Raw genomic sequence first — 19619 nt, forward strand, 5'->3', positions numbered from 1 at the left:
TGTAATGGTGAAAGCTCATCCATTATGTTATAAGTGCACATTCCTGGAATTAAATTTGGAGTTTTGTTTTTACTTCTGCTGTACTCCGCTTCCTTTGTGACTTACATTATATCTACCTCACGGAACTACAGTGTTTGCTTGCTGAGCAGTGGATTTTACTTTACTTTATGACTATTGCCTTTGTTTTAGTTTCATTAATTTTGTATCCTGAAAAGATATGAGACTGTCTCAAAATGTTCCACAACACTAATGTCCTTTTCTTTTTTTGTCAGGTATAAAATAATATCATCTACAAATAGAGCTAGCTTTTTTTTTGAAAACAACTTTATTGAATTTTCAATAAAAGAACTAAATACAAAAGAGGTTCAAGTATATTCAATACAAAAGTTAAACAATTTATAACTAACAAAGGAACATAACTATTTACAATGACGCTCACATGTATATCAAATTTTAATAAATATGTTTTTCACAGTTAATATTTTTCTAGCAAATCAAATAATTTTTCCACAAACTTATTTTGTTTATGTTTTATTTGTTCTTGACTTGATAGTCAATAGCTCTAGATGGCAGACTTCAGTGATAAGTATTTTAAATTCTCGAAATGATGGAGGAGAATCAGATTTCCAATTGATTGTTATTATTTTCCTTGCTACAGACAGTACTGTCCATATTATTGGATATTTCATTTTATTAACACTTTGATGCATTGGAGTGTTAAATAATATTAAAGACTTGGTTAACATAAAGTTATCTGTAAACAAGCCTTGTAAGAAACAATTTATATCTTCCCAATATTTTGTTAATAGTATGCAATCATAGAACATATGTGACCAGTCAGCTTTCAATATCTTTTTACATCTCCAACACATGTTTATGTTCTTGTTGAATTTATTAATGATATGTGGTGTAATGAAGGATCTATGCATACATTTCCAAGTATAAATTCTCCACTTTAAAGAAGATGTAGTTTTATAAGTTGATTCTAAAATATTAAGTTTATCTAGATCATTGGGAAGATGAGAATTAATTGTATTAAAGTAGTCCCAATATTTACGAGGATGTTGATTTGTTTCATCTCTTAATATTTTACAAATATGTGATAATGTAATATTAGCAATATTTGCATTTTGAGTGCTTGTAATTAGAAATGATATTATTTTTGGTATAGATTGTATTAAATCTTGGGGCATTAAGTCTAAAGCATTTGATAAATGTTGTCTACATTCTTGTAAATTTAACCAATATATGTTTTCTATTTTAAATTCATTTTTCAGGTCCTCTAAAGACTTAATTATGTCCTTTCTCATTAGTTGAGACCAATAAATTAAACCTCTCTCTTTGAAAATTAACATTTTTGTGAGATCTGTTGAGAGTATAAGGCCTTGAGTGAAGGATATTGGATAAAGAAGAAAGAACCAAACTTTATAATTTGTAAACTTAAAGATATAATTTCTAAATGTCTTAAAAAGAGTTAGCATATAGTTTGATTTATATAATTTAACTGATTGTGTTATAAAAAATATTTTATCATCCATAGGATAGCGTTCTTTATTATTAATGTTTTTGATTATTTAGTGAGATAGTAGAATCCCAACATAATAAAGTTAAGTATAATTTCCATTTAGAAGAACAGTTCTTGTTAATTAAGAGGGAAATAGTTTTAATAATTGAGGACATTGTATATAATTCCAAATTTGGAAAACGTATACCTCCTTTTGTCCAATCATACATGTGGTAATCTAAAGCAATTCTAGGCTTATTAGGATACCAAAATAATTTAATCATTAATGCATTGAATTTTTTGATTATAATTTTGGAAGGAAATAAAGACAACAGTTGAATTATGTAAAGTATTTTAGTGAGGATAATCATTTTGATGATTGACAGTCTTTCTTCCATAGTAAATAATGGTCTATTCCATTTATTTATTAAATCTTCTAGTTAGACAGTTAGTATAGTTTACTTGAGCAATATCTTTGATATTATTTGTAATTACTATTCCTAAATATGTTATTTGATTGTTCTGAGGGATATATATTTTTTTGTATTTCTGAGGAATTGTAATTCCTTCTATATTACCAAGAAGTATCTTGGTTTTATTATTGTTAAAAGTTAGACCTGCTATTTTTTGAAACTTCATAATATTGTCAAATACTGCTGGGATAGATTTATTATTTTCTTTCAAAGTTATTAAAATGTCATCAGCAGATAATTGTAGTTTAGAAGAAGTAGTAAAATTCAACTTGAAACCTTCAATTCTTTCATCATCCCTTATTAAGTTGGCCCATGGTTCCATAACTGGCAGAAAAAAGACAGAAAATCCACCCAAGGATGGCCAATCAATGAAATCCACAAGTGTTCCAATTAAAATGTAGTCCTTTAATATGAATAAAACTTCGACTTGAAAATAAAATGAAAAATAAAAAAAGCTCAAAACTGTCCCTTTAAGATATCCGATAAGTGAAGTTTTATTCATATTAAAGGACTACATTTTAATTGGAATACATGTGGATTTCGTTGATTGGCCATCCTTGGGTGGATTTTCTGTCTTTTTTCTGCCAATATTGACTTTTTTTGTGACAGACCACCTTTAGCGTTTGGGAGTTATTTATTTATTTGCAAATGGTTCCATAACTAGTGTAAATAATAGTGGTGACAAGGGACATCCTTGTTTAGTTCCCTTTATAATAGGTATTTTCTCAGAAATGGTAGTACCAATTTTAATATGTTTGACTATCTTTATATAAATTGAATATAAGGTTTGTAAAATTATTCGAGAAATTCACCTCTTCTAAGAGGATGAATAGGTAGTCCCAATTAACTGAATCAAAGGCACAGTTTATGTCTAAGCTTATTAGGGTTAAGTTTCTATTTAGTGTTTTTGCAGCATCTATCAAAGTAATTGTTCTTTTAATGTTATCATAAGTATTTCTGTTAACTATAAAACCAGTTTGGTCTTCATTAACTAGGGATGGTAAAAAATTCTTAATCCTTTCCGCATATATGGATATGAACATTTTGTAGTCAACATTTAATAAAGAGATTGGTCTATATGAAGAACATTTGGTGGGGTCTTTATTTGTTTTAATTATTGGGGTAATAAAAGTATATTTCCATGATGGGGGAATAATTGTGTTATTTTGGGATCAATTAAAAACTTTGTGTAATATGTTTAGTGCTGATTTTGGAAGAATCTTATATATTTCTGGCATAATACCATAATTTTCGGGTGCTTTGATTTAAGTTTTATTTGATTTTGTACATCTTTAAAATATATTGGCTTATCTATATTAATAGATTGTTTATGTGATATTCTATTTTTAATGTATTTAGATATGAAAAATCTTTGAATTCAGATAAGATATTTTGTAGTTCTGAAACTAGTTTTTGCTTTTTTGGAGAATAAATCTCTTTGATATGATTGAATTTTTTAAGTATTTTGGTTTTGTTTGCTAAGATATTTAGAGATCTAGGATTAGTTGAAAAGTTTATAAATTTAAATTTCTCTATGTTAATCATTGTTTTGTGATTTAAAATCTCCAAATATTTATTATTTAGTTTATTTCTTTTTCTTTATTTTTTCCTTCATTATTTCTCTCAGTGTTAAGTTTTAACTTGTCCAGTTTACACTGTATGTCTAATAAATCTTTATCCCAGGATTTTCTTTTATTATTGTACCATGTAAGTACTCTTCCATATACATATGCTTTTAAAGCATCCCATATGTATATTTCTGAAGTTTCTCCAGTATTATTTAGAGTAATAAAGTATTGTATCTCGAATAATAGAAAATCCTTAAATTCTTTCATTTTTGTTATATAAACTTGTATCCTTCTGATTGTAATATTCTGTTTTTTTTTAGTTAATAGTTCAAAGGGTAATCAAGTTGTGATCAGATATGGGACATGAGATTACTTTTACTTTTACAAGATCATCTGTTAACTCATTTGAGATCAAAACTCTGTCAATTCTTGAATTTGTTTTGTGTCTATAAGAATAATTGGTAAATGGGAGTGAGTCTGGTTCTGCAAACATATTTATGTCCTTTAATAAAAATAAATCTGCAAAGTCTTTTAATAATTTTGCAGAGGTGGAAATTTTCCTTGTAACTGTAGTGTTAGTATCTGTATAATTCAAAATACAATTAAAATCACCTGCAATTACAATGCTATCTTTAGCTAAGCTTACAATCTTGTTTAAATGCTGTTTTACTATATTTGATCCTATACCTGGTATCCCATCTATGTTTATTAGAGTATTTATTTTCTTATATAATTCTACTGTGACTGAACAAAACATCCCTTTATTGTCTTTGTATACTTCCAATATTTTAGGTACAGGAAGGGAATTACTCCATAAAATAGCTACCCCTCTTTTTTTCATTATGTTCTGAGCTAGCTAGAATTGAAAAATGTTTAGAGTTTAAATTATCAATATCTGAAAATACCAAGTGTGTTTCCTGTAAAAAGACAATGTGTGATTTATGTGTTTTAATGTATTTGTTTAAACCTCTTATTTTGCAGGGATTATTTAGACCATTGATATTAATTGAAATGCCTTTTAAAAGAAACATTTGTATTTATGTTTGTTGTGTACATAGTTATTCAGTGATTTGTCATCTTGTTGATAATAAATGCTAGAAAACTTTAGTAATAAATCAATATTATACTGTGAGATATTACAACATGTTATTGTGAACATCAGAAAAGATTGTATCAAATCATTAAAACATAACTTTAATATAACATAACTAACCCTCCCCATTCTGGAGTTGAAAACCCCTAATTTGAGTAGCATAACCACTCAAATTATCGTCCTTTCCAATAGCAACAGTACTCAAGCTACTGTCAATCTTTACTTGTAACTAGGAATACTATAATTACTAAAATAAAAAGCTCATCACTTTATATAGCTGAAGTTTTAAACCATATTGTTATAACATACTGCAAGTGTAATACATTCTATGTAACTTATCCATAAAGATTTAAGCTAATTATAAGATTGTTTTTCATAGGTAATAACTATAAAATAATGAAAAGAAAACCAAATCTAATAGTATACTTCAAAGAAGAATGATATCGGCCTGTAAAATGACTCTTTTATAATGTTAAATGGTAGTCTATATGATGTATTTGCCATTAAAATCATGTATTGTTTAAACAATTCCCCTATTAATGATATTAGATTAGGTACAGACTATCTAGGCTTATGAATATATATATATATATATATATATATATATATATATATATATATATATATATATATATATATATATATAAATAAAACACAACAGATAAATTCTTTACTCTGTATATTAACTTATTTTCATTATATACACTTCTACAATGGATATATTGTTATTTCAATATGCAAGAAAAAATGTTAACTAAAGATCACTTAGAAGTATATATATTGTGACACCATTGCATCTCAATAGAAAATTTATGTAATAAGTTCACTAGGTGCCAATTTCTACTAACAGAGTGTAAGGAGGTTAATTGCCTTTGCTGTCTACCATCTAATAGTAAAAATATTTACAATTTTGTTTTTCATACTACATGTAAGAGAAAAATACAGCTATAACTGGAGGTGCATGCAGTAATCTAACTAAATGTGTATTCAACATGAGGTCAACATTTTTTACAAAATTTGTATTGTGTTACAATGTCAGTGTGGTTATTGCTTGTACAATGCAGTAATAATATTATATACACATGTACATGTCAAAATGTTGATAAAAAGTGTCTCTTTTCATTTAAATCTTTCTTTTTTTTCCTCCCCTTTCCTTTTTTTAAACAATTTTCATTTAACACAGTGTATAGTTATAAATGTACATGTACATACAAACATATATAGATACCCCCATATGATTACATATACATAGATACATAAATACATACACACACACATATATATATATATATATATGCACACACAACCACTCATACATACACATACATATTTTCTTTATCCTTTCTTACTATTAGTTGTAGCAAAAATAAGAATAAAAGTTGAAATAATAATGTTTTGAATGTTTGTGGAGTGCTTTAAAGTACTTTAAAACCTCATCGTGGGTAAACCGCATTTTAACATTCCATTTTGTCTGTGCGACGTTCCCATGGGTTCAAAGATCAGATATTTGGTCGCACAGACTTGAGTGATGTCATCCAGCTGCTTCGTGCTCTATTGAGGAAAAGTTTCTGCTCGAGCCAACTTCTTGGTGATGAAAGAAAGAAAAAAAAAAAAGATTGTTCTTGAAATAAGCGGAAACTGTAAGTGTGTTTTCCTTTGGAATCACTTCTTGAGAGATGAGCATGAGACAAACTGTTTCGCATTATGATTGCAATACTATTAGTTATGTGTTTCAAATTACAAACCCATAAATGTACAGTTCAAAAGCTTTTCTAAAAAAATCGAGGCTGTCGTAAGCCCCACTGTTCATGATCTGAGAAAATTGCAGATCAGCTGCACTTTTAAACCCATAAAACACATCATGAAGTTAAAGTACAGTGCAGCCTAAGCAACATCAAGACCATCCTGCCATATTTCTTGTTCTGAAATAACACAAGGCCAATAATCCAGGTTTCATATCTTCTTATAAGCTGTCATTTTAAATGTTATTCTCAGTGTTGCTCCCTTCAATTAACCTCATTTTATATTATAGTTGCATCCAATTTATCTAGTTAATATATTAGATCATAAGTATCCCAATAGAGCAAATTATTATGTAACATTACTACTACACACAATACGCAATAGAGACACTATTAGAAAGAGAGAGAGAAAGAAAGAAAAGAATAAAGAAGAAAGAGAAAGAAGAAAAAATACTTAGATTATATTCTATTTTGGAACCATATATGACTAAACAATTATAAACATAACTATAATAAAGAAATGGTATTATATGCATATACATGACTTACTGACACAGACAAAGACAGATATACTAAAATAACATAGTATTTAAAGTTGTGCACTTACATGGGCATGAAGACATTGTTTTATTCATAAGTCACTAGATTTATATTTAGAGTTTCTAGTTGAAAAGAAAAATATTATTTTTTGAACTTTTTCTTCTTTTCCAATGTTTTCCAACTGTCATTTTCTGCTAATCTTTTAAGGCTTGCACTTGCCCAATCCATTTCTTCTAATTTTTCAATAATGTTATTAGATTTTATGAAAGTAAGGGCAGTATCCAGTTCTTCAAATGTTTTGATGCCATCTTGCAAGAAGATTTTAAGTGTAGCAGGGAACAGTAGATGAGTTTTTATTTGTGCTTTTTTTAAGTTCCTTAATTAATGGTAAGAATTGTTTTCTTTTTGTTATTACTAGTGGAGAATAGTCATTGTCAAAATGGATGATGTTTTGATTTAATTTAATTGGAGCTTTTGCCCAGGCTGTTTTAAGAACTAGTTCTTTGTCATATGTTGATAAAAACCTCACTATTACTGATTTAGATGAATTATTCTTACTTGTTTTAGATGTAGTCAATGATCTGTGAGCCCTCTCAATGCCATATGACAAGGATTCTGGCAGGTCTAAGATTTCTTGTATCCAAGATGTCAGAAATTTGAGTAGATTATTGCCTTCTATATTATCAGGTAAGCCAAATATTCTGATATTATTCCTGCGAGACCGGTTCTCCAGATCATCCACTTTAGATTGTAAAAATGTATTTTGCTTCAATAAGTGCTCTATATTTGTTTCTTCTTTATGTACTCTGCTGTCAATGTCATTAAGTGCTAGTTCAAAACCTGACATTTGAGTTTTTTGTATTTGAAGGTCTTCATGAATCTTTTCTATTTGTTTGGTACAGTCTTTTTTAAATATATCCAGTTTTAGATCCATTTTATCCAGTTTGGTAGACAGATCCTGTACGTTAGTTACCAATGATTGTAAATCCTTTCTGAGAGAAGTTTCTTCGTGTGCTGATTTTGAAGTAGCCATTCCACTGCTGATGAGGAGATAATAAATCCAAAGTATTTTTGACAGGAAAATCACTGGATTTCTTCAAAATTTTTATATGAGGTCGTAGATCTCTATAAGAAGATTTAGTTAATGAAGAAATTAACCTTCTCAAATAACTTTTAGCCAATAATTCCTGTCATACAAATATTTTATAGACAGGGCTGAGTAGAACTGCTGCTATACTGGGCACATCTTGGCCACGGCCCCCCAGCTAGCTTTTCTTGACTACCATACCAATTATATCCTTGAATTTCAGAGTCCCTTACTTTCATTGCCAGTGGTTCTAAATGTAATGCAAATAACAAAGGGGAAAAATGACAACCCTTCCTGGTTCCTCTGTTCAAGCAAAAAATATCAGAGAGGACCACACCCACTTCAATTTTTGCCTCCAATCCCTCATACATCCTCCTAATCAACCTTATAATTTTATCAGGGAATCCAAATCCTTCCATTGCCTGGCTCATAAAGTCCCAGCTTACTCTGTCAAATGCTTTCTCTGCATCAAGACCAACCAACAACAGTGGTATTTTCTTCCATTCCACTTCCCTCTGAATCATCAATATTAATGTTGCCGGTACTTACATATTATCGCAACCACATTCCAACTGTATTTTCACAGTCCTGTCTTATCATGAACACTTAATTTTCTGGTCCATGTATTATTGCAACCACATTAAACAGCATTTTCACAGTCCAGTCTTATCCTAAACAGTTACTTTTCTGCACCAAATACTTTGAAATGTATATTATTAAACATGTCTGTCAAAATATTACAAGGAAAACTGTGAGACAGTATGTCATTAAAATGCTTCTTCTACAGATATCTCAAGCAGAGTCCAAGTGTGTGTTCACAGTGCGGTTTGCTCAGGAGCACTAGTACATTATGTGGTCCAAAAAGATTGGCATGTATATTATTATATAAATATAAAACAAACATTAAAAGAAAAACCGTGAAATGGTGTCGTGTTACAATGCCTCTTGTACGGGTGTAGGGGGGGCATGTCCATGAGGAACCACAGCCGTAATGGTCATGCTGAATGCATTCATGCCTGGCAGAGATATACACTAGGGGTGCTTCCTGAAAGGGGGTGGCATGGCTGCAGGGGTGTCTGTTATATATCTGCACTTAAAAATCAAGGGATGGTTTATAAAAATGAATGTAGTTAACTTGTAAAGGGAACCGAACAACATTTTTTGTACCGATATGTATTCAGTGAATAGCACAACTTTAATGCAAAAGCACAGATCCTTGAGAAGTATGACAACCGGTCCTTGGTTTACTTTTCCATGAAAAACAACTACTTTGTCACATGTATATGTGAAGTTCTTTTCAAAATGTGGGTGAACTGTATATAACATATGGAGGTGAGAAAGGGTTTTCACTGAGCACGGAATGTGGTTGCGATAATACGCAAGTACCATATTGTCAAATGATTGCCTCCCTCCACAAAACCACACTGATCCATATCTATTAATTTTGGCATCACTTTTAGGCATTCTTATAGCCATTTTAGTCATAAACACTTTATAATCATGGTTTAGTATTGAAATGGGCCTGTATGAAACTGGATCTGATGGATCTTTACCCTCTTTAGATATTAAAGCTACTCAGCTTTCTGCCAGGATGCTGGTAATTCTTTGGCTCTTTAAATACTGTTAAATAAAACCTTCCAGATCTTTATTACTTTTTCACTCTTAGCTTTCAAACTTCCACAGGAATACTACCTCCTCCGGGGGGCTTTCCTGTAGACTGGTTATACATCCCCATTTTATCTCATTCCCTACTATCCTAACTGTTAGTAATTGAGCCTCATCTACCTCTAACCTTGGCATATTTAATTCTTCCATAAGCATTTCATGTGTACCTTTTCTTGATTCCATATTTCTCTGCTTTATACAAACTTTCACAGAATTTCTGTAATATTTTTAATACCTCCACAGGATCTCGTAACCTTTCTTGTTACAGGTTTTCTAAGCTTGGCGACAGCCCTTTCTGCTTTCTGTTGCCTAAGTCTTTGTGCTAAAAAGTACCATTGTGTACACTTAACATAAATGTAGATGTTCAAGTGTATTCACTGTTACATTCATCACTCGTGGGGTTATCCCTGCTGGGTAGCCCTCGGCCGGCCCGAGTACCAGAGTAAATGTTTCCCTCCTGCGTTGGCTGTTTTGTGAGTGTGGCTGACGTCAGATGTCAGGCTTTAAAGGGAGACAGCCGACACCATTATATCAGTTTTTCTTGCCCCCAAAGGTATTTGAGCCCCAGAGAAGATATATACAACAGTTAAGAAAAAGGGGGTAGGTGGGAGGGAAACAGGACTGCAACAGTGAATAGACTCGAACATCTACATTTATGGTTAAGTGTACACAACTATACTATGTTCTTCATGTTTCACTGTTGTAGTCATCACTTGTGGGAAGATTCCCAAAGCAGATGAAGTGGGTGGAGGAAGGTTGCACAATTATGGGAATGCTAGCATTCTCTGCAGGACTGCAGATGCAAATACTGCCCTGGTTTTGGAGAAAGTAGCCAGCTGGAAGTGCTTGGTGAAAGTGTGGATGGATGTCCAAGTAGCAGCTTCTAGAATTTCCTTGGCAGGAATCCCCCTCAGAAAGGCTGTGGAGGTAGAGGCTGCTCTTGTGGAATGGGATCCGACAGTTTTGGGAGGACTCTTTCCATGGAAGGTATAGCAAAAATGTATACAATGAGAGATCCATTTGGAAATGGTCTGCTTGGTAATGAATTTCCCCTCTGCCCCAGGGGCAAATGAAACCAGGAGTTGGTCAGTTTTCCTGATTGATTTGGTCCTGTCAAGGTAAAATCTCAACTGTCTGTGCACATCCAAGGTATGCAGAATTACCTCCCCTCTATTTGTTGGTTTAGGAAAGAAGGTAGGTAGGTAGGTGTATGGCCTGGTTGAGGGTTACATCAGAGATCACCTAGGGGGTTGGTTTTTAGAGAGACCCTGTCCACATGGGAGATGATGAAGGGCTCAGTGGTCATAAGAGCCTGGAGCTCAGATACCCTCCTAGCAGAAGTGATGGTTAGCAAAAGGGCAGTCTTCCAAAATAGATATTTGAGGTCTGCTGAGGAAGCTGGCTTGAAAGGGGGGAGAGTCAGCCTTTCCAGGACAAAGTCTAGATCCCAAGCTGGTGCAGGGGGCCTTCTTGGTGGCCTGATGTGAGCCATACCTCTGAGAAACTGCTTCAAGAGGTGTTGGGAGAATAAAGGCTGATCCACCTGGACATAGGCTTAAATAGCTGAAGCATGAGTCTTGATAGAGGAGTAAGACAAACCCTTATGGGGAAGCTCTGCCAGGTAGTGCAGAACCAGGGGTAAAGAGGCTTTGGTGCTGGAGGCGTTCCTAGTGGAGCACCAGCAGGTGAATCTCTTCCATTTAGAGGAATAAGATTTTCTGGTGCTGGGTCTGCGAGCCGCCTTAATAATGTCTAACACTTGACTGCTGAGGGATAACTGTCTTTGGGGAATCAGCCATGCTGTTAACTTGAGTGTGACAAAGCCTGGATGCAGGAGCTTCCCTTCCTGTTGTGTGAAAAGGTCTGCGGTGGAAGGCAGGGTAAAGGGAGGGTGCATGCTCATGCTGCGGAGCATGGTGTACCAGTGCTGCCTTGGCCAATCTAGAGCAATCAGGACAGCCCTTGGTCCTTCTTCTCTGAGCTTGAGTAGAACACTGGGTATCAGAGGAAGTGGAGGAAAGGCATACACAAACAGGCTGCCCCAGTGGAAGGAGAGGGCATCCATCCTCCAGGCTTCTGGAGGAAACTGTCTTGAGCAGAACTTGGCCAGTTGAGTGTTCTGGTGGCTTGCGAAAAGGTCTATGTCTGGCTTGCCCCAGATGCGAGTGATCTGTATGAAGGTCTCCCTGTGCAACTGCCACTTGTGGGGGTCCATGATCTGTCTGCTTAAGTGATCTGCCAGGCTGTTTTGCTTCCCTGGGAGGTATTGAACTAAGAGATGTAGTCCTAGATTTCCATGGCATGATCCTGACTGCCAGATTTCCATGGCAAGGCAACATAGGGGGTAGGAATGAGTGCATCCCTGTTTGTTGATGTATCACATGACAGTGGTGTTGTCTGTCCTGATTAGGAGTACCCCTGGTGACACATGCTCTTGAAAGGTTAAGATAGATCTGTGCACTGCTAGCATTTCTTTCAAATTGATGTGTGGACCTATAACTTCCTGTTCAAAAAAGGCTGGATTTGCAGAGTTCCACTGTGGGCTCCCCAGGCAATGTCTGAGGCATCCATGGTCAATGTCTGCTTGTATGGGCAAAGGACAAAAGGAAGTCCCTTGTTTAGGGAGCAAGCCTGGGCCCACCAGAGGAGTTCATTCTTTAAGCAAGGAATTAGTGGTAGTTGGTGCACCAGAGACTGGGAGTGTTGGCATCAGAGGTTCCTTAGGTACCACTGCAGTTTTCACATGTGCAGTCTGGCAAGGGGTACCAGCAGGATGCAGGAGGCCATGTATCTCAGGGCTTGTAATATTTGCCTGACTGTGAGGTGGGTCTTTTGTGCCAGCTGGTGGATGTAGGACTGCAGAAAGGTCTGCTTCTGGGGGGGGGGGCATTTGCTTGGATGTGTCTAGCAGAGTTTCCAGGAAGGTAATCCTCCGTGTGGGTAGCAGCTGGGATTTTTCCATGTTTCTGGTGAACCCCAGTGAGGTCAGTATGGTCTGCACAAAGAAGAGGTCCTGTAGGAGCCTTTCCTTGGTTTCCACCTGAATGAGGCAGTCATCTAGATAGGTGTATATGTGTATAGTTCTCTGTCTGTAGTAAGCAATGACTGGAGCCAAACACTTTGTAAAAACACTGGGAGCACTGGATAAGCCAATGGGCAGTGCAGAGAACTGAAGTATTGGGACCCTGCTCTGAACCTTAGGAAACTTCTGCAGGACTCTATGATAGGAATATGCAAGCAGGCATCCTTCAGGTCTAGGGTCACTAGCCAGGCTTGTGGTAGGAGCATAGGCAGTAGTTTTTGTAGTGTCAACATTTTGACTTTTGGAACCAGAAGGGACAGATTCAGGGTAGAGAGGTCTAGAATAGGGTGCTATGTGCTCTATTTTTTGGGAACCAGGAACAGCCTTGAGTAAAATCCTTTCCCAGTCTATTCCTTGGGCATGGGTTCTACAGCACCCTGGGCGTAAAGTTTTTGGATCTGGCGAATAGCTTCTGCTGTCTGGTTTGCAGGTACATCTGGGCAACCTGATCTCCTTGGTTTTTCTTTGAAATATAATCTGTACCCTCTGGTATCAATCTTCAGGACCCATAGATCTGAGGTGATGGCCTGCCAATTTTCTAGGAAGAGAGAAAGCCTTCCTCATAGCTTGTCTGGAGACATGGGGGCAAAGGGAAGGGAGTCATTGTGATTCTCTGGTGAAGAAAGTGGGCTTAGAACTCCCCTGTCTTGGAGGGGCTGTGGACCACTGCCTAGTTCTTTATTGGCTGTGTGCCTGCAGCCTAGGGGTTCTGTCTCTGTGTACCTTTCTCTGTATTGGCTTAGCCTGAGAGGGAAAGGACCAGAGCTTGGTAGGGAAGTTTCTGCTGAACCTGGGATGCTGTACCTGCAAAAAGTCCTTGACAGTCTGCATGTATTTGGCTTTGTCCTCCATTTTTTTGATGACCTCCCTGGTCTCGGGGCCAAACAACTGCTCTTTATCCAGGCATCTAAAAGTTTGGATTTTACCTGGTCAGGCAAAGGTTGCTCCCTTAACCAGGCATGCCTTCTGATAACTGATCCTGTAGCTGCAGCCCTCATAGAGGCTTCCAAGGCATCATAACCACAATGTAAAGAATGCTTTGCTACCTGAGAGCTAGACTGCATGAGGTCTGTTAATTCTCTTGTAGTGTTACTGTCAGGCAAGGCAGACATTTTCTGTTTAATGAGTTTGAGCACATTCTGCTGGAATTTGATCATATGAAATTGACAGTTTAATGCCCTAACAGCTAAAGTGGCTGAGGTGTAAACTGTTTTACCCATCCTGTCTAGAGCTCTGCTTTCTTTGTCAGTTGAGATGGGGTTTTTTGAAGAGCTTGCTCTATCTCCCTTAGGGCCCTGAGTAATTACTTCAGGGTCTGCAGTAGGGATTTTAAATAAATAAGTATTTGTGAGAGTCTTGCACCCTGTAGTATATATCAGCTTTCCTGGGTGCAGGAGGGAGAGAATCTGGAGATAGGGCTGATTCTAGAAAACCACCCTCTACTACATCCAGGATAGGAGGACTGGCCAGAGGATTATGCTGAGGCAGATCTAGAAATTCTCTGAATTTCTTTTTAGACTGGGGGTAGTCTGGGCCTCTCACTGAAAATGTTCTTTGAGAGTGTTTAGAGTTTCCCTAAAAGAAAGGTCCTCAGCGGGAGAGGTAGTGGGAATGGGGTCATCAGCTTCAGAGTCCTCGAATGCTGCTAAGGGCTGGTCTTCCATGTCTGACTCCTCCAGATCTGAATCCACTGATTCCTCATCTGTGAGGAACTCTGGGGGGGGGGGGTCTCTTTTTCTTTTGGCTGGTGTGGGAGGGGGAGGTTGGCTACCCCTGATCAGAGTCATCAGGTCCTCTGCCATTCTGAGAAGTTGCTGTAATTGAGGGGCTGGCTGGCTAGTAGCAGATCAGTGGTTGGGGCCCTGTGGAGGGTTCTTTTTGGGGGTAGATTTTGGCTTTGGCCTAGCTGGATCAGTAGCTTTATACAGAGTTAATTTGATCGGCAGCATTGTTGTGGTCTAATCCTGACTTCGGATGGCCTGCAAAGCGGCTCCAGACCCAACCGCGTGAGGAACAAACAACATCTCAGCGAGGAGGTTGATCCAGTGGTGTACCAGACTCTGAATGGGTCTTGGTAGAGGCCTGCAGCGATCATCGGCTGTCATCAGAGGCTGCGAACATGCCTCACTGAGTTCAGCTGTAACCTTGCTTTGGGAAAGGGTGGACGGTAATCCGGGGTTGTCAGAGGACATAACTTTTGGAGGCCTATTCTTGTCTTTGTCTTTTTTCTTCCTAGGAAAAGTCAGTAACTGCCTGAGAGACCGATGCCATTTTGTGTTGTTGGAAAGACTGACTAAAATGCCTCATTACAATATCAGCTCTTCTTTTTATAGTACAAGCATTAAAGAGGACACAGAGCCGACACACTGGAATGTCATGGTCTGGGCTTAAACAGGTGATGCAGAGAGAATGGAAGTCTCAGTGTGGGATCTGCTTTCCACAACTGAGACCGTTATTAACTTTCTCTGACATCGGTTTAAGGCAAGAAAAGATTCCAACAGGGTACTTAGCTTTAGACAGTTGTCTTCACTCTGGCAACGGCTGACTGACACACTCACAAAACTGCTTCTGTTTCAGGCTGGACGGCAAGAAAGACTGATGTAATGGTATCAGCTGTCTCCCTTTATAGCCCTGACAACCTGACATTAGCCACACTCACAGAACAGCTGATGCAAGAGGGAAACCTTTACTCTGGTACTCGGGCCGGCGGAGGGCTACCAAGTGGGGATAACCCCACAAATGTGACTGCAACAGTGAAACATGAACATCTTTCTTGAGTTATTATAAAAAACAGTTCCTTAACAGCAATCTTTCTAAGCTCATGTATATAAGAGGTAATCTCTTATTTTCTGTTTAGCATTCTGCAGTTGCTCCTCTTCTTCTTCTGTGAGATTCGCCCTATTCTGCAATAGTCCCCTCTAAATAATTACTGTTACTTCTTAACTATATCTCCCTTTCTTTTAATTCTACCCTGTTTTTAAACTCCACTTTAATTTTATCCCACTCCCTAACTATATTTTCAGAAATTTCTGTCTTCTCTAATAGCTCCTGAATAAATTTTCATTACCCATTCCTTAAAGTCCTCTTTTTTCAACAGTTAGGGGTTAAAGTGCCAGTGTTTCATTTTTTATTTCATCACCCTGTGTTTTTATTTTAGTTATTATTGGTGTATGATCTGAAATAGTTATTGGGTACATATCAAGACCTTCAATTAAATGCATAAGTTCCTCTGGAATATAAATTCTGTCTAGCCTAGCCCAGTTTTTGTGTCTTGGGGGGGTAATATAAATTCACTCCAAACTCATAGTACTGAATTCACATTTTCCATGCCAAATATTTTCATACATTTCTGCAAAAGCTTACCCTCCGTTGTTATACTTTCCTTTCTGGGCCCCCCCAGACACATCTTCAGTGCTGCAAATCAAATTCAAGCCCCCATCCATAAGTAATATTCCTTACTGAAAGCTGATAAATAGCTCCATTATTGCAGCTTTTGGTGAAATATAAATACATGCCAATTTAATCCTCTTCCCTTGCCAGTAGCCCCTTAGTACTACAAATATGTTCTTTTAACCAGACTTTTCTTCTTTTTTACATTGCAATGCCAACATTTCCTAAAACTGAACAAGGAGAAAAAACAGAAGGGAAAAATAAATAAGAAAAAAACAGGAGCACCTGTTTACAATAGTATTCCCATTACACTAAAAACTGAGAAAACTTTACTTTAAAGCATGCCAAGAAAATCATACATTATAAAAATAGTACTATCAAGAAAAAAATGTTATAGTTACAGTTAGCTTTCTCCCTCATCTCCCCCCCAACTATTTTTCTGAACATTAATGACATGAAGTAGGGCATATAGTTTAGAGTCCCCTGCAAGTCCAACTAGTCCAAAAAAGTCCAATATTTCCAGATTTTCTTGTTCTGTCATATTTCACAAATATAATTATTGCTTTGTAATCCCACATTTGTCAATTTCCAAGTTACTGGTTTTATTCCTGTTCATCTCCATCTCCCAAATCCTGTCTCGGTTTCATTCCCAATGTACTCTCGATTCTACTAGTCAACTCTCATGTCCCCTTCCTTCTCTCCAGTATTTTCTGTTGAAATGTTGGAAAAGGTTTCACTGGCACAGTCTCTCTCTCTCTCTCGTCTTTATTAACAGAACAAGAAGCAGAATCTCTTTCTGTTTCACAGCTCACTTTTTGATGGACAAACTTTTGTACTGCCTCTTAGCATGTACTTTATCAAAAAATTATTTTGTCCTTCCAAAGAAGAATATTTTCAAGATAGCAGGGTGCAGCAGTACGAATCTTATGCCTACTTCTCAACCTTCCCTGAATAGTGGAATACATTTACTCCTCTTTTGCCTGGTGTGCAGTGAGTAATCATTCTCCACAAACACTCTGCTGTCTTCCACTTTTAATACTTTATCCATCTGCCACAGTTTTGTCAGAATCAACTTCTTCTGGGGGTAAGATTGCATCTTTACTATTAAAAGTCTAGATTGCGTCCTCATAGCCAGGTTTGGAGCATACACAAGATGTGCCCTTTCAATTAGCAATTCTTGCTGTGGAATACCAGTTCAGTTGCTTATTTATGCTTTCATAAAATTAATACAGTCCGTTCCTTCCTATTTCTCTGGTATAGCAGAAAATCTCAGGTTTTCCCTTCATGCTCTGTCCTCTAATTCTATCATTTTTTGAAACATCTCTTCTTAAACAGTCTCATATTCAGCCAGCCTTTTCTTCATTTTGACCTCCAATTTTTGAAATGTTATCACCTCATCTGAATATCTGTTTAAAGCTTCTTCCATTTTTTTCCAGCCTTTGGTTGTTTGAGTTGATATACTCCATCAGCGTTTCATTTATTTTAAGCAGGGTCTGTGTGCAGTTGTCTTATGCTTTCCTCTAGATTACTGGAAGTTATGTCTGGACCTTGCACTGCTTTTTGCTGAACAGCTGCAGCACTTTTCCGAGTCAGTGTTTTTTGCTCACCTTTTGTAGCCAATTTTCCTTCAGGTCCTCTGTATTTCTGTTTTCTTTTTTTTTCATGGCATCTAGGCAGTGCACGTACTAGCCAGTTACTGAAATTTACCCAGAAATACAAAAGTCCATTGGCCTTCTCTGCTGAATTTCTGTTTTCACATTGGAAGCACTAGAATTAAGCTGTTACTCAATGTGCAGCCATCTTGGAAGCCCCCTCTCTTTCCTGAACATTATCCCAGTTAATTTGCTTGAATTTCCTAACCAACACTTCAAAGAATATTCTTAAACTATTATCCAGGCTAAACTGACATCTGGATGCGTGTGATTGTTTGATATTCTGATAACAAATGGGGCCAGTATACGAGTACAGTATCCAACAGCTTCCAGTACCAGCTTATAAACTTTTTATTTTTTTCTTTCTTAGCTGCCCTAATTGGGAGGGTTTCCTGTTTCCAATGTTTCCTATTAAACATCTTGCCTAGCTCAGCTTTCAAAACCCTCAACAGGTCAGAATGGGGTCAAATCTCCTAATTACCCCACTGAACTTCCAACAAATCTCTGTCAGCTATTACCAGGTCCTTTCCAGAATCATGTCTTTCTATCTTGTTTGGCACTAGTAACTCAGACATCTCCAGTAAAAGTACATTGTCAAGACCTTGTTATACCCTGATAAATCAGGGGCAACCAGCCCTCCCTTTTCCTTAGGCCTTATCACTTTGACCCAGGTTACTCTCGGGAGGAGTCTCCCCAGAAAAGTTCCCTCGTCCTCTTGTTAAGCTGATCTATATGGCTCCCTTCTAGCAGGTATCAGGAAGGCCTGTACTAGAAATAATATTTGAGAGTGCCAATGTAATATTTGTACCCAATGATCATAAAAACTTTCCAGCCCAAGAGCTGGTTTCCTATCTTTGATAGCACCATATCGTACAAAAAGTTTTGGAACTCTTCAAACATTCAGTCAAGCCATATTCCTAGATACAGTATCTTATTAAATCTCCACATTGCTGGTTATTTATCTCATATATCCTGGATGTCCTTAATGTTAATATCTAGAGTTAGTGTTTTGTTGATGTTAATCTTATATCCTGATAGTTGGCTAAATTCACCAAAAATATCCCATGGTTCAGGGAGGTCTTTCATCAGTCTTAACATTCCCCGGGATTCATGAAGCTCGGCGCAAGGACAGCGTTAGCCTTGCGCCGCCCGTGCAGCGTAGAGATGGCGCAGCAGCACCACATGCATATTAATGAAGGCACGCTGCCACAATGTCCATGTGCATAGGAAATGTGTGCAAGTGCAGGGGGCGTGTCTAAGCACTGCACTTAGGCGTGAACATGTCAGCTGCAGACGCGCAACCTAAAATTCTGACTAGTACAGCCTGCCTCTATTAGTAATCACTCCTGTCAGTGTCCGTGGATACTGAAATGTATGCAAAGCATACAAGACAGTTTCATGAACACCAAAATAAAAAGTAAACACAAAGGCACGTAGCTGAATACTGAGCCCCGTCCCTCGAACAAATGACATTTAAAACCCCGTGCCCGTATTCCATTGTAGTGTTGATTGTTATACCAAGTGGAAGCAAAATGCAGCGTGTTTGCGCACTGCTGCCCTTTGCTAAGCCTAGCCCAATGGTTAGGGTTACCACCTGTCCCACTTTGTGAGGGACAGTCCCTCTCTGGGCAGTCGTGTCCTTACCACAAATATTAAAAATGGCAAATGTCCCGTGATTGTAGGACATAATTATGTCCCAGATTTTATGTAATAGTTCCATAAAATAGTTATTTCTGTATCTAAAATAGCTAAATGTTACAAGAAACAGAATAAGCAACTAAACCTCTAAAAGAATAAGCTTTCACTTAGGCATAAAAGTAAAG

Source organism: Protopterus annectens, chromosome 10.part0 (genome assembly GCF_019279795.1).
Source record: "Protopterus annectens isolate FY-2018-M chromosome 10.part0, PAN1.0, whole genome shotgun sequence".
NCBI classification, from domain to species: domain Eukaryota; kingdom Metazoa; phylum Chordata; order Ceratodontiformes; family Protopteridae; genus Protopterus; species Protopterus annectens.